This window comes from Eleutherodactylus coqui, chromosome 3 (assembly GCF_035609145.1).
Source record: "Eleutherodactylus coqui strain aEleCoq1 chromosome 3, aEleCoq1.hap1, whole genome shotgun sequence".
In the NCBI taxonomy this organism is placed as follows: domain Eukaryota; kingdom Metazoa; phylum Chordata; class Amphibia; order Anura; family Eleutherodactylidae; genus Eleutherodactylus; species Eleutherodactylus coqui.
Window position 1 is genome coordinate 58,206,093 of NC_089839.1, and position 14,247 is coordinate 58,220,339.

General features: G+C 42.5%; 1 protein-coding gene across 2 annotated transcripts in view; it reads right to left on the bottom strand.

Annotated features, from left to right (window-relative positions):
• MACROD2 (mono-ADP ribosylhydrolase 2) overlaps nt 1-14,247 on the bottom strand; it is a 1,963,046-nt gene that overhangs the window by 1,923,093 nt on the left and 25,706 nt on the right. The gene's annotated exons all lie outside the window — the stretch shown is intronic.

The window sequence follows — 14,247 nt, forward strand, 5'->3', positions numbered from 1 at the left end:
AATGAGCATCAAGCTCTGAGGAGCATGCTCGCTCATCTCTACTATCCACGTTCCTCATGATATCATAAGACCTCTGGGGGACATTCACAGTTTGGGGGGGTTTTTGTAATTTTTTTTTATATTTGACACTTTTCCACTGTAAGATCCATAGGAGCCCCAGTTACAGGGAAAAATATTCCCTGTAGTGACAATATTCACTGGTAGAGCTGATCAGGGTCTGCTAGCACCCTCTAACTCTGCTGTGCCAGGAGATCCTGGCAGCCGACTCGCGTAGTGGAAGAAACCCTTCCAATTTCACTTTTTAGTACATAGCACTCATTAAGCGTTGTGTAATAGGAAAAGGAGAACGCAGAAGAGCTTAAAAACTGTCACTAATCAAACCTACACTTGTCAAATATTTTCTGAAAGGGCAGTTAGGCCGCACTCACACATGTTCTCAAAACACAGCATTTTCAAACGCGTTCTACAGCTTTTGTGTTGGGTGATGAAGTGCATGGGGGGGGGGGGGGGGGGGGGGGGACACGAAGAATTAAAAAAAATATATAAAAAAAAACCAAAAAAAACAAAAAAAACCCGCAGTGTTAGAAATGTGGCATTTGAACACTAGTCTGAGGGAGGTTTGTACAGCCGAACACTGTTAAAAGCCTTAGGCCGCCTTCACGCGACCGGGTTCATAATGCATAATCCACGATGGTGTCCACAACAAATCGCGCGCATTAAAAGACATGTAAAATAATTTTTCCGCTCACACTCATGGATATGAGTTGCATACTCCAAGAGCGGAGGGGGAACAAAAAAACAAACAAAAACAAAACGCAGCATGCTCATTTTTGTTGCGGACTCCATGTGGATGGCCTCATTAAAGTCAATGGCCACGGGTACCCGTGTTATCACTAAGAGTTAGCACGGAAATAATATTGAAAAAAAAAAAAAATCTGTACTGCGCATGATCAACGCCGAGTTGCCACAGTCACCGGCCGGCTTCACAGCCGCAATGCGCTGCGGAATCCCGCATGCAGAATGCGACCCGTTCATGTAAAGCCAATCTTGCTCTTTAAAAAAGGGAATCTGCCTTGACCTTTGAACCCTTAGCAATCAGATATTTATAACCTATCCAGTGGACAACTGACAAGTATCCTTTGCAGGATAACACATAATGATCCACTAAACTCATTAGGCTGGGTTCACACACGCTGGGCGGATTTGACGAGGAAATTCCGTCAGCGGAATTTCCACATCAAATCCGCCCTGTGTGAACCCAGCCTTAGGGAACTTCCACTCCTGAAAAAGACTTCATCCCAAATCTACAATGTGCGAACTTTGGCAACTCAAAGAAAAAGCTCTGTTTCATGACGGGTATCTTGATATAAAAAACTAGTCTAGAACTGACCGGCAACATCAAACAAACAGTTTACTGTTTACACGGAACAGTTATTATTCACATTATTGCTGGATCATGTGAATCTGAACTATAATCGTTCAAAAGTAAGGGCTGCCAGTGATTGAACGAACTACAACTTCTTTGCTTATCGTTTGGAGTTTCATGACTGCCTATACTGAACAACTATCGGCCTGTGAAAACAGGCAGTCTTTCATCTATGAACTGCCTGTTTACTGTGAATGGAGGCATGTAGGCGGAAGAGATCCTCGGCCCGCTCAGCCTCCATTCCATTGTGAAATCACAGGAGTGATTACTGCTGGGATGATTACTGGGCCCTTAAGTGCCCAACAATAGTGCCATGTAAAAGGGCCCTATGAAAATGTTGGCACGCAGTCATTGACTACTATACAAAACATCTTCCAACTGTTTCCACAGTTTTGCCCGTAGCAGTTTTAGGTTACAAACAGATTGTGTTCCAATCTATGTCCAGCCTTTCTGTCCAGCAGTTTGAATTGTAGAAAATGGTTTAATGAAGCAAAGAATAGAAAGGCTGAGCGTAGACTGAAAAGCCGTCTGAATGTATCCCTACTTTGTTTTCAGAGCTATCTATAGCCATAAATTAACATGCAAGAGGAGGGCTGAAACAGTCTGCAATTGTGAAATTAACTTTTCCATGTGACCACGGTGCCAGAAAACAAATGGATTCAGTTTGGTCCTTCAGCTAAAACATTAATTATTGGACAATGCTCTATAATTTGCTACATAAATCTTAATGCTCTTTAAGAACAAGCAAAGCAGCACTTTCCAAACTATTGGATAAATTAAAGGAGCTAAAAAAAACACACATTCTACAATATAAAAGCCTGTAGTGCGAACAAGGGTAAAAAGAAAAAAAAATTCCCCTTTTTTAAAGCGATGTTCTGACCTCAGAAAATACTATCCTTTGTATAAAGACGACTTACACAATATCCGCTCTACCTCTCTATTAATTTATCACAATTTCAACACTTCTCCTTGCTGTCATTCATTAAGAAACATTCATTGTTAAGGCAGATTTCACATTCCATTTAGTGAAAGCAGCACCTATTCCATCCGCCATGCAGAAAACTGCACGTGGCCAGAACCTGGATGGTACTATAGTAGAGAATATGCGAGAGGTGAGACCTCCGACGTGGACAGAGACCAAAGTCTTGTACACTGGATAAAAGAGTGCTGTGCTCAGACAGGTCTCCATCTTACATATTACCGCTACTGTTGTATTATGGCACCACTGGAACTTAGGGATGGCGACGTAATACAGCTGTCTAGAAATTTATTAATGCCCTCAGCTTCTGATTGGCTGGGGGCGTGCTTTATCCCCCCCAAGTGCTGTTCTGAGCCTGCAGTCTGTCGGGGACAACAGCGGCAAGACTGGGAGCAGTGGCGGCAGGAGATCTAGAGGCAGCTACGGCAGGAGAGTGCAGTGCGTCGGGGACAACAGCAGCAAGACTGTCTCATCCACCTAAGTGCTGTTCTGACACGGTATTCAGTCAGGGACGACAGCAGCAAGACTGGGAGCAGCAGCAGGAGAAACACCAGCAACGATGGCAGGAGAGCTGGAGAAGTGAGGTAGCAGAGGCACTGCCTCACTGCAGGGGTATTCCTGCAGCGCCGCCATGATCAGACTGAGCAGAGGTGGCGGCTAGCGGTTAGGCAGGGGAGATTGAAGGCGGACGCCTGCTTCAGGGACACTGATAGCTGCAGCGTCTGTATTGATTTTTGGCTGGGCTGGAAGGTAAGGGTTAGTTTTCCTGTTAGGCTTACATTACTACCTCTAAATGCTTCCATGTTACAGCTGTAACCTTACAGAATTCAGCTAATTGGGAGCTAGGGGCGTGACAGGGTCGTTCCTCCATGCAAGCTCTGTCAAACCACTAGCTTCCTGTTGTGTCAAGGTACAACAGTACCATTATTACCTATGGTTCCTTCCTGGTTTCCATCCCCATGCAGCTTTCTGGATGAAGAACAGAACCAGCTCTGGCTCGTAAAACTAGTACATGAGAAGAGCCCTTCTCCCACAGACAGATTAAAAATCTCTGTTCAAGCTGTCCATCACATGACCATCAACAATTTAGCAGGGTTCAAGTTAGTTCAATTATTATGTGTGTTATGGTATACTGAAATGTTGTCATGCCACTGTTTTTGCTGCAATTCAAGCTAGACTGTGGCAAAAATAGGAGTGTTTACAACTCCCAATATAGCCTAATTGGAAATTTCCAACAGCCAGGGTTTGCTTGGGCCAGTTTCAGATGATACTATTAATTCTGAAATTAGGACAGAGGTTCCGGCTAGGATTTCTTGCTGTAAATCAAATATTTGCAAACACAAATTTGTAAATATTTGTAAATATTATATTTGCAAACACAAATATAATTATATTATTCAAATAGTCTGTAAAAATATGTTTAGATGTTACGGCCAGCAAGGACTGTGGCATCTGCAGGGTTAAACAGTGTAGAGGTAAATACATGAGCAAGTCCTCATCTTTTCATGGTAAAGAAAAAAAAAAAAACACAGTACAGTCAGGGAGCAAATAAGCTTTCTGATTGATGGAAGGTGATAAACAAAAGTTAATGTCACCCATTCCAATGGGGGGTTTAGAGGGGTTGTCCCGCGCCGAAACGTTTTTTTTTTTTTCCAACCCCCCCCCCCCCCCCCGTTCGGCGCGAGACAACCCTGATGCAGGGACTGAAAAAAAGAACAGCACAGCGCTTACCTGAATCCCGGCGCTCCGGTGACTTCTATACTTACCGGTGAAGATGGCCGCCGGGATCCTCTACCTCCGTGGACCGCAGCTCTTCTGTGCGGTCCATTGCCGATTCCAGCCTCCTGATTGGCTGGAATCGGCACGTGACGGGGTGGAGCTACACGGAGCCCCATAGAGAACAGCAGAAGACCTGGACTGCGCAAGCGCGGCTAATTTGGCCATCGGAGGGCGAAAATTAGTCGGCTCCATGGGAACGAGGACGCCAGCAACGGAGCAGGTAAGTAAAAAATTTTATAACTTCTGTATGGCTCATAATTAATGCACAATGTACATTACAAAGTGCATTATTATGGCCATACAGAAGTGTATAGACCCACTTGCTGCCGCGGGACAACCCCTTTAAGCTGCACTTTTTGGGGTGCCCATACATGCTGCGGTTGATCCGCTCAACTATGTGTGGATTGCTATTAATGGCAAGGCAGTACCTAGACATGCTGAATGAAACAAAATCGTAAGACCAGGTGCCATCAGGTAATTAAGGCCTCCTGCAGACGGAAATTCTGCATCAGGATTTACCGCAGAATTTCTGCCCGTGCCCACTGCCATAGGATTGCATTACATAATGCAATCCTTTGCACGCAGCCGCGAATTGTCTGCGTGAAAACACACGCGGAAAACAAATTGCGGCATGTTCTATTTCGTCACTAGTGACACGCCGGCTCCGCTCTGCACATGCACCGGCTGGACGGCATCCGGCACATAGAGCTAGGAGAGGCAGGAGCAAGAATTCTCACAGCGGGATCCGACCTGGCCGTCTGCAGGCGGTCTTAGTGATCCACTTGTAGCTGAGTGGGTGTACACGTACCCTCATGATTTTTATCTTTGCATCAGTTAAGGCCCATTTAGACAACGATCATCGCTGAAAATTTCACTAAGTGTCAAAAGTGAGTGATTGTTTTGCTTTTAAAGAGGACTGTTTAAACGTAACAATTATCATAGGAAAATGGACGATAAACGATAGTTTGTTTGAATGGCATGTGCATCAGAGAAAATAAAAAAAATTGGTAAAAATTGTTTAACGATTTTCATTTTTAAACCAAAACGATAAGCGAACTACCGAACTATAAATTTCAAGAGGACTGAAAGACAACGATGCACGAATTACTAACGAAAAGTGCAGGATGGGCGCACATTTACACGTAACAATTATCGCTCACTTTCAACACTTAACGAATTGTGACCGATGATCGTTGCATCTATATGGGCCTTTAGTAGTATATTTGAACAAAGAGGTGCAAGTCTTGTTCCAGTTCAGTTATTAGAGCTCTCTAAAGTAACAAGTGGTACGCCTGTGATATCACGTCATCAGGACAGATTTTCAGTCTCTGGACAAAGATATCCATTCAATGACTCAAAGCTGAAGTCTTACCAGTGGACTTTAAATTACTCTACTTTGTCATCAATATTACCACACAACGGCTAACGTCTTGGCAGGTTTGTACCACGAGGTCCATTTGACCTTAGCTTTGTTCATTGTAGGTCTGCATTTTGAAACTGGTACCACAGGAGGGTTAGATAACAAGATTAGGGAGCTCTTAACCCTTTAGTGACTAAGCTAGTTTGCACCTTAATGACCAGGCCAAATTTTGGAAGTCTGACATGTGTCACTTTAACATAGAATAACTCTGTAAAAGTTTTGCATATCCAAGTTATTCTGAAACTATTTTTTCGCCCCATAGTGTACTTTACTTAGATGGCAAAAAAAAGACCAATAGATTGCATATATTTATTAAACACTTCAAAATTGGGGAAATTTTGAAAAAAAATAAAAATTTGTCTTTTCACATTTTCAAGTGCAATATCTCAAATATGCGCAAACATACCGTACACATTTTTGATGATATACATTTCCATCTGTTTATTCTATTCTGGACGCATATTGTAAGAAAAAAATCAGTTTTTTTAACCATTTAGAAGATGTACAAATGTAACATTGAGGAACATTTTGTTTTCCTACATCAAGCCAAGAGTACAAAGGCTTATAGGTTTCAGAATGATAGATTCCCCTATTTAAAAAATACACATCTGAATGTATTCACTGAGGGGAGTCATGTGTATTTTTACCCCAGTGTTTCAGGAATTAATGCAATTTAGAGGAGAAAAAAAACACATTTCATAGTTTTGCAAATAGGTCATTGAAAAGACAGTGCTTTTTTTCCCTGTGGTGCACATGAGAATTTGCACCAAAAATTGATACCCTCAGTTTGTCCTGTGTTCAGAAACATGCCCATTGTGGCCCTAATCCTGTTTGTCTATGCACAACGGGGCCCAAACTGAAAGGAGCAGCCGGTGGCTTTCAGAACAGAAATTTTGCTTGAACGCGTTTTAGGCTCCACTTGTAGAGCCCTTGAGCTGCCAAAACAATGGAGGACCCCCACAAATAACCCCATTTGAAGACTAGACCCCTTAACAAATTCATCTAGGTATATGGCGTATTTTAAATGCCGCGGCCCAGTGTAACGGACCACTCCTGCTATGATGCAGAAATGGCCAGTGTCAACTAACATCTAACCTCCCTACTTATGCAATAATCTGCTGGGCGGTTTCCTGAGCACATGTGCAATAGCTCCAGGCCCGGCCACCAGTTATTGCTACGCTCTGCTGTTTCTTTCCAAAGGCGGCCTGCTTGGCAGCACAGACAAGTCCCAATTGGAGTATTACATGAACACCATGCATTGGTGACTTTGCCCCTTGAAGACCAGCCACTTTTTGGTTTCTCATCCTTTCATCCACGCTTCAAGAAAAAGAAAATCAAATCTCATTTTTCCATTAACGCAGCCATATGAAAGCTTGATTTTTATTTGGGACAAGTGTTTTTTAATGGTACCATATAATGTACTGAAAAAAAAAAACTTTAAAAAGCCATTTTGTTGCCACATTTTGACGCCCAAAACTTTATTTTTCTGTCAATTGAGTTCTATAAAAGGCTGTTTGTTCATTCACAGGGCAAGGTGTAGTTTTTTTTACTGATACCATTATGGGGTTCATATGACTTTTTTCCCCCATTTAACTTTTAAAGTGTCTGATTGACAAGCAATTTTGGTACTGCTTTTATTTTGCTTACAGCATTAGGTTGCCTACCCACTAGCAATATTTTTTCTTGCGATGCAAGAGCCTTGCAGGGCAGACAAAAATATCGCTCATTGCCTTCTATGGGGCCAGCGGCAGCCCCATTGAAAACATAGGGAGTACATCGTGGACTTCTGCCACAGCTGTCAGACGTTCGTGATGCTGTCCAATTGCTTTCAATGCGGTCGGCACTGCTGCAACCCCATTGAAAAGAAGTGTGTTGCAGGCAACCCCGCGCAGCAATAATTGTTGGGGAAAGGCTTGAAATATAAGCCCTTCCCTGAAAATCAGCCATAGGTGTATAAAACAAAACAAAAAAACAAAAACAAACAAAAACCACTCACCTAGAAAAGCTCTTTTCAGCGGCCCCAGCAGTTGTCTTCTGGGGCTTTTCAATCCCCGCCCCCAGAAAGCGTGGGTCTCATTGGCTGAGCGCTCAGCCAATCACAGCCAGCGCTCAGCTGTCATTCAATGGAATTGAATTCAATTGTCATTTTAAGGAAAGGGCTTATACATTTCAAACCCTTCCCTGAAAAAAAAAAAAAAAAAAAAAATCACTGCTGCGGGGGTTGCCTGCAACCCACTGCTTTCAATGGGACCGCAGCAGTGCTGACCCCATTGAAAGCAATGGGATAGCATCACGGACTTCTGCCACAGCTGTGGCAGAAGTCCGCAATGTACTTCCTAGGTTTTCAATGGGCTTGGCACGCCTGCCGCCGGCCCCATTGAAAATGCTGCGCAATATTGCAGATTTTTTTTCTCTGCACTGCAAGGCAGGAAAAAACACAAAACAAAAAAAAACACAAATGAGTATGAAACCATTGAAAATGAGTGGTTTTCTAAATCGCTCTCACATCGCAAGAAAAAAATATCGCTAGTGGGTAGGCACCCTTAATTGTGTGTGACAATGCGATATTTTGGACTTTTATGGGTACGGCAATATACATCTATGAGCCTTGGGTTCAAATCCCACCAAGACCAACATGTGCATGGAATTTCAAAGTCCTGTTTGCGTGGGTTTCTTCGGGGTACGCCAGTTTCCTCACACACTCAAAAACACAGGCAGATGAATATAGATTGTGAGCCCCAATAGGGACAGAACCCAATGTCATATGATGTAAAGTGCTGCATAATATGCATGCGTTCTATAAAAGGTGATTACACGTAAAAAAATAAAGAAAATAAAAAAATCATAAAAAGGGTCTTTTTGGGGAAAGAAATTTCAGTCCCCATATGCAAACTTGAACATGCCATCATCTGATCACTTGTATGATATTCTGCAGTACAATGATCCCTCAAGTTACAATGGTCTCAGGACACATTATCTTCAGCACACAATGGTCTTTCCTGGGCCATTGTAACTTAAAACCAGACTCAACTTACAATGTCAAAGACAGTCTGAATCTGCGGCACATTCACTTTGCTGAACAATTCAGCCAATCAGCATGGCAATTTCACTGGTAAAAACTATTACTGAAGTATAATCTCGGAAACACAGCGTGCGAATGTTGGACCCTGAAGAAGCTCCTGTATGCAACAAAGAAAGGGAGTTATATTTTCCAGCAGCATTGACTTTATGTAAGGCCTTGCTTTATCTGTATTAGCTATCTGCTTAATATTCTTTGATCTAACTTTTTGGTTATTCCATGTCAAATGGCCTAATTTGGGAGAGGTTCCCTGCTTGACCACCGTCAATTTTACTGAAGTTTTCACAGAATGTTCAAACACCACCTGTATGAAGTTCTGCAAAGTTTCAGCCTGGTGTATAGCTTGGTTGAGGCACTAGACCCATTTGCAAAAGTCACTCTTCCTTCGCAAAGGTAATTTTAAAAAAAACAAACAAAAAAAAAAACTCATCTAAGTTTGCGTGGCCACTGTTTGAGATCTAAGCAAACCAACTCACTGAATAACTTGGTGCAATTGGTCAACTTTTTTTTGTAGAATTTGAAAACGTTACCGGCAGGACTAACTAAGCATTGGTTGTGGCTAATAATGGCCAACGTGTCTGGTAAATGTTTTCCTGACAAAATTGTCCACAAGTTTAGGAACCTATAAATTACCAAATAGCTTAACTAAGCTGGAATTTGGCCAGTGAGTAGTACACGTGCTGACCAACACACTGATAAAACTGGCTTCTTTTTTGTTTGCATACTAAGGCCAGGGTCACACAGGCGGATTTGAATTACGGAATCCGAAATTGGCACCCGTGCAGACAACACGTGCCCATTGAAAGGCATGAGCTTCACTCAGACCAGCAGATAGGAATTGCGGTTTCTGCGAGCAAAATAAAAACCACAACATGCTGTAATTTTGCAGGTATGGTCCCCCTTGAAGTCAATGAATGCAAGTGTTCCGTCGTCCATATGCAATTAACATTGCGTATGAGCGCTGAAAACACTAGCATAAAAAAGCCAGAGTTCCAGTTGGGGTGTATTGCCCACGCAGAAAAGAGTGAACTTCCATGCGGACAATATGTTGTGTTGAGAGATAATCCATATATAATTTTCGCAACGGTTACCATTTTTAGACACCTGTAACTCAACAGGGACATTTTCAATTTTATTTTGCTTTGTGCCATTAGAAAGAGCAGGTTTTAGTTATCTGTTCCTGTAGTTTCATGTTGCTGTCTTTCCACTCAAGGGGGGGAAAAAAAGGTTTTTAAAAAATAGTGTGATGACGTTCGCACGAGATGTGTTACTTCTTTATTGTATGCATATATTACATACAGATTAGCTAGAAACGTATGTGACTGTTAGCTAAAATAGTAACTTTTTAAGTAGTTTGTGGCTTTGTAATTTTGTAAATCAAAGAGATAAATAAAATACCCTTTTTTCCCCCCTTTTTTACAGGAGCTTATCAGTTAAATCATTTCGTTTAGTTACAGAATTATTCAGCATGGATGGTATTGAAAACCACCCAGCATCAGCAGTTTTGATAATTCGACTTGCCACTTAACATATAACCTTAAGAAAGTCCTAAAACCAAATCAGAGAATTTTTCAATGGAGTAGCAACATTTGATTGGTCGAAGAAGTGGACTGCAGATTGACAGCCATCACTGTACGCATGCTCCTATATGAATGGTAAAAAATTATTAAAGTTTAAATAAATCTGGAATCTCTATAAGCCAACTGTCCCACAGGATGACGTTTAGATGCAACAACATACTGTAGAAACAGAACTCCCCTAAAAATGCAGCAATTTGTTTTCTTTTAGTTTTACCCCACAAACAATGTACTGAAAAACTTCATTTTGTTTTCATACATTAATTTTTAATTTAAACAGTTTTTAAACAGCTCGTCTTGCAAAAATCAAGCCTGCATATTGTCAAGTCGACAGAGCCGTATCTGGTTTCTAAGAGGGTTGAGGGGAAAAAAAACAAACAAAAACAAACAAACAAACAAACCTATATTATATATATTAATAGCACCCTTTACGAATTTCCAGAACAATGACAAATCCCAAAACACTAAGCAGATAGTCTTCAACTGTGGATACTGTATGCAGTTACTGCACATAACAGGAACCAACCACTAGATGGAGCTTGAGAAGGGAAACTTTCCATCTTTTTTCCCCCCTTCTACTTTTTCAATTCTTCAGCTTTCTGCTAAAACTGAAAAACTAACTGATCAATCAGGTAGTTCAAAAAACAAAATTGGACAAAAATGCAACAGTGAAGCAGGAAAGTCCCAATATATCAATTTTTGTAATTTCCCAGGTATTCTGGACCCACCACAAGACATCTTATTTTACCATAGATTATATAATAGGCCTCAATTATTGAAATAGTCTAAGGGCTTATTCACATGAGCTCCGTGCGTTGCAAGACGCACAAAATTCACAAATATGAAATTCATTCTTTTGAATGGACTTTTCAAATAAGCAATTTTTGCCTTGCAAAGAGAGAACAAAAAAAAAAAATTAAATTAAAAAAACCAAAAAAAAACCAACCAAAACACACAACCCCCCTTCCCCCCCCCCACACACACACAAAATTGCAATTTAACAGAAACGATACCAGGCGTTCTTTGAATAAAAAATGCCTCACATTGGCATGAGAAATGCACATGAGCAAGTGCAATATCTGGCTCAGTTTCTCTACCAGATATCACGCTCGCCTGTGTTTAGAAGGGGTGGAAGTTCTACAGCAAATTCCCAGTCAAAACCCACACCATTTGCAGATTTTGCAAGGAAAGGATTTCAGAAAATACAGCGCTTACCTCCAAAGTCTTTGACTGACAGTGCTTACTCCACTTGGTACCCCATGGCCTGTACTGAGTGTAGTGCCACCAGTCAAGCGATGGCACTGACACTTCATCTCCCCAGCGGTATTACGTTCACTAGAGGCCACCGGGTACCGTGTGAAGCACTGCGGGTTCAGGCATAGGATTCCATAGAGATTCCATCTGAGGTGGCTAGCGGGGTAGGATATCTGGCTTTACATGGTGCTAGCAGAGATAGTCTGTCCCACCCTGCATTATTTACATGCCGTGTGGGAGACTGTCAAAACTCTAAAAGTCAGGTATGCTTTTGGCTGCAGTCATAACAGTGTTGGAAAGAGGGATGCTTTATACAGATAGTCCCCGACTTGCGAACATTCGACTTACGAATTTCGCTAGATACGAACTATCTGTCCTGCACAGTATGATGTAATGCTATGGCATTACATCATGCTGTGCAGGGACCGGACAAGCTTCTATCAAGCCTGATAGAAGCCTGTCCGGTCAGATCGCGGTTGCTAGGCAGCCGGGGGCCTTCTGAAAGGCCCTAGGGCTGTCTATGCAGAGCGCCTATCAAGCCGTGCGCTTGATGGGCACTCGGCATAGACAGCCCTGGGGCCTTTCAGGAGGTCCCCGGCTGCCTAGCAACCGCACAGCGTCCCGCGATCTCATCGTGGGACGCTGTACGGGCCCCCTGAACGTCGGGTGCCGGCTGTTCTTACAGCGGGCACCCGGCGGCAGCAGTTCCGACGAGCCGCACCGCTCGGCGGAACTGTTAACACTCTAAATACCGCTGTCAGAGCGCTATTTAAAGTGTTAACAGTTCTGACAAGCGGTTCGTCGGAACTGCTGCCGCCGGGTGCCCGCTGTAAGAACAGCCGGCAACCGACGTTGTATGGAGCGGGATCCACCCGCTCCATACCATTTGTTCGACTTGCGAACAAAACGGACTTGCGAACGGGCTCCCGGAACGGAACCTGTTGGCAAGTCGGGGACCACCTACTTCTAATGCAGTTACCAGTTCATAGGGGGGGGGGGGGGGGGGGGGGAACTGCTGACAGATTCAACTTCATTGACAGCTAAAGGACTGTCAGTTCGCATGAAAAAATGCCATCCAAAGTGCCTCTATAATAAAACACACTAGTTCTAACAAGAACTTGCACACTACTATAATAGTACCTACTCTGACACTTGGAACTGCATGCTTGGAGCAGTTTACTCAGCACTGCTATGTAGCTGGCGCATTATTATACGTAATAATGCGTCATGCTCTTGGCTAAATGACAACATTCAGCTTATACCTTTCCATAGTACAGTAACCCTCCCATGTTGTTTTAAGGTTTACAGTGGACTGATCCCACACTGCTAATCCGAACAATTCAGGGGAGTCATTTGCTACAGTAGCTCTAGGCACTTGACGTTTTTGAAGGAGAGGTCTAGATAATAATGGCTGCTTATATCTGAAAAGCATGCAGTGGTATAATGCTACTAAGTTTCTTCTGCACAAGTACTGTAGATATATATAGTTGATAAACAGTTGTTATATCCAGGGAAAATATATGTATCCTTCACTCCTGCCTTATGTGTACTAGTAGCACTGGTGGAGTCAACAGCAAATTGCTTCCAAACGGTTTCATAGTGTGGCTGAGTTCTTCAGGCAAAAAGCACCCTTAAGTTTCTAAGGTCACAGAAAAATTCAAAATGGAAATTAAAGTCACCAAACCAAAAGTATCATAAATATATATAGCTACTTGTGGACTTCCAGCTAAATATTTACATGTTTTATACAGAGACCAACACAGAAATCTGTACATAGTTTTAAGGCAACCCTCCAGTTTCAGGACAAAATTATATGCAGAGACAAGATGGGGATGGGGTATTTTAGCTACAGTTCTTCCCTGGAATCCCTCTGATCCACAAGTTTCAGGTCCTGTTTCAAGATGGCCAACAATCTTCAGACTATCTAATCCCCACAGTGCACCAGTACTGTAAAGGCTCATTTACACGAGCAGATAATCGCTCAAAGGACAGTTGAGCGATTTTGCATTAAAAATAACTGGTACTGAAGTAGCTTCTCAGCTACTTAAATGCCAATTATGTATGTTAATGAAGCCTTCACTGAGTGCAGACTAATAGCCGGAGGCTATTAGCTGCGCTCTGATCCTTTGTTCTCCACAGGGAAAACAATGCCATCAGCACTCCCCCGTGGAGAACGACTGATAAAACTGATCTCTAAAAATCAAGCTCACTTGATTTTCACAATCAGTGAAAAGGAGCACAAAATGCGGGTGCCCTGCGCCCATTTACACACACCGATTATTGCTAAAACGCTCGCCGATGTGCGAAGTTTTAGCGATAATCGTCCAGTGTAAATGGGCCTTAAGGCTACTAAAGCACTATATCTGCTCTCTAATCTTCCAGAGCTGTACAAGTGATCAGCACTGGGTAATGAGAGAAGCACGCAGTGTTTATCGAGTAGCTGGAAAATTGCTTCAGCTATCTTGGCCAAAAAAAAAAAAAGCCTAAAACCAGCAGACAGGAGGGGAGAGGGGCAGAAAAAAACAACTGCAGATAATATACCCCCTACCCCTCCTTTTGATCTGAAGTCGGGGGGGGGGGGGGCCTTTAAGTATCATATTTAGGAAATTAGAACAAGAAATTTTTAGCTTTTCATACTCAAAGGCAACTCACTTTACAAGGATTCCCTTTGATCAAGTAAAAGGAATTAACTGATTTGAAAACTAGTAATAAAGTGGAATAAAAGTTTGCATA